The sequence below is a fragment of the Trachymyrmex cornetzi genome, unplaced genomic scaffold, assembly GCF_001594075.2.
Source record: "Trachymyrmex cornetzi isolate Tcor2-1 unplaced genomic scaffold, Tcor1.1 scaffold596, whole genome shotgun sequence".
Classification (NCBI taxonomy): domain Eukaryota; kingdom Metazoa; phylum Arthropoda; class Insecta; order Hymenoptera; family Formicidae; genus Trachymyrmex; species Trachymyrmex cornetzi.
In genome coordinates this window covers 21,280-24,058 of record NW_017299910.1, presented here as the reverse complement: position 1 = coordinate 24,058, position 2,779 = coordinate 21,280, and positions in this window count along the sequence as shown.

Below are 2,779 nucleotides of genomic sequence, written 5' to 3'. Positions count from 1 at the left end.
ATTATTATTTATTATTTATTATTAATTATTAATTTATTAATTAATAATTAATTTATTGACTAAATAATAATTTATTGCATTTTTCGTAATTCGACGTTCCATTCGGAAGAGGAACTGCTAATCAAAATTCAAATCATTGGCATTTTTAAATTGGTGTAATATTACACTAACCTATTAGTATAACGTTACACCAATTTACACCACCTCTCAGGCATGTGTAAAACCAGTGTAAAATACGTCCTTAAAGTGTATTACAGTTTCAAGACAAACAGCGTATAATCATACACCTTAACGTCACTTCCGACAAGAAGAACGCTAAAGTGTACACTTTACACTAAAGTGTACAAAGTGTAAGTAAGAAGAACAAACCTATTCTAGGGGTGCGTTCCACTTAACGCCCGCGACGCTCGTGGAATCATTTTATCCTTGTTGTTTATCAAATATTAAACAAAGATAAACGATGCTTGCGAGCGTTGCGAGCGTTAAGTGGAACGCAGCCTAGGCAGTACGACGGGTTGCGCGGCAAACTTTGCATGGCCAAGCGTGGTTTAATAGACAATGACAGTGACTTTTTACATCATATAGTTTATACTACAAAGTTTTATTATTTATATTATAAAGTTTATGTTATAAAGTCACTGTCATTGTGTATATAGGCTACGTTCAGAAACTTCACCTTGCGGGTGATTGCTAGGAGTCTGTGTGAGTGAAATGGTAAGGATAAGGTACCCTCTCTGGTGTGTACATTTCTGAACGACCTAGCCGGAGGAAAATGGCGGAGCGTAAAAAACAAGCACTTGATATATGTACTAGCTAGTAAACTTTCTATTATATTATCTTAATTTCAGCGAAACATGTAAACATATACATGATATGACTAATTTAATTAATCATTTTGATACGGGGATTATTGTACGGGAATAGTACACCATTCTTTATGCATTGCCGAAATTAAAATAATTTAATAGACACTTACTAGTTAATACACGTATCAAGTGTTCCCGTAAACAAGGTCAATAACCTCTAATATTAAATGCAAATATTTTGTGCAAATAAATGCAATCAAGTTAAACATTATATTCAATTAATTATAATTATGTTTAAAGATAAATATTTTGCAAACAAATTGATTTATCAAAGAACACTATATAGTTATTACACTTTAACGGGACTTCATACGCAACATGACGAAAAAACCTTTATTGTACTTAATCGTAAATTATAATCGATCGAAGTAAAATATATTTTACTTACTTCCAGGATTCCACAATATAATTTGATTTTCATTATTAAATTGCATTAATAAATTCTTATTTGTAGCCATGGCTGCATTCAGCAGACTCAACAGTTTTGCAACCGTTTTGTGATTCTTCGCTGAGATAGGACTATTCCTTTAAATCTAAAAGTATAATCCAATCAGTGCGATGAATCACAAAACGGTTGTAAAACTGCTGAGTTTGCTGAACGCAGCCCATGTTTCACTTCCCGCGCTTTGTGTGCCTACTCGATCGAGAGACTTTCCACCTAGCAAAAGAGCAGGGTGCAAAAGTCTCCCGATCAGGAACACCCGACACGTTTCTGAACGGGCCACCTAGGTAACGATGAGATACTCTCAATTGGTTTCTGAACGGCATTCGGGAGCTTGGGTGTTCCCGAGTGTAGTATCTGAACGCAGCCCTAGTGTGTATCTGTAACACCCTGTACAGCCGACGTTATTAGTAACCGAACTTTTAGATACGGAGAATAAAATACAAATAATAAAATACGGAACTTGAAGATGCATACCTCTAACCTCATCTTTACATAGATGTTTGAGGGAAAAGTATTTTAATAGACAATAATCTAAAACAGAGCTGGGATTTAGTTGCACATTTTTCGGCTCGATTTCGTTGGCGACGCCCACTGTTCCCCTCTTGCCGCGCATTGCCTAGCAACGAATCGTCGGATGCTTGTAAATAACACGCGTACCGCTTCATCTCATGAGCGTTTTAACGCTATTACAAATTATATTGTTGTATGAAACTTGTATTGTTGTGAGTTGAAAATCTTTGTCACTTAAATAATGAATTAAAATTTTCTTTTTAGAATAATTTTAAATTGATAATTGAAAATATTTTTATTATTAATATTAATAGTAATAATAATATAGTATCATTATTATTAATATATGTGTATATAAATCATTATTTAAGTTGAGGGAGATTCATCAGTTCCATTCGTATAGTATAGTTAATAGTAGGAACGCTTCTGAGATGAAGCGGTACGCGCGTTGTTTACAAGCATCCCACGATTCGTTGCTAGGCAATGCGCGGCAAGAGGGGAATAGTGGGCGTCGCCAACGAAATCGAGCCGAAATGTGCAACTAAATCCCAGCTCTGCTGTACAGAATGTGCACTATTAGTTTAATTTCTCACATTTTTGCACACTATTGGTTTGAACTATTCAATGATTAGTATGAGAGTAGTGTAAACTATTAAATGTCTACACTAGTGTTATTTCAGTGTTATTTCAGTAGTTCTTACTATTACATCCTTAAAGTTTATACTGGTCAATAGTTTATAATTGTGTAGTGGAAACTATTTATTACTAGTGTTACAGTACTCAATGCAGTAGTGTCGAATGCTTATAACTATTGCCGTTCAATAGTTACTATTAGCATTCTAATAGTTATTATTGGCATTCCATTAATTACTATTGGCGTTCTAATAGTTTTTTTCCGTACGGGGAGCTATACTCAACAAGCCTGAAAGAGGGAAAGATCACTGTTGCCGGCGGCGGG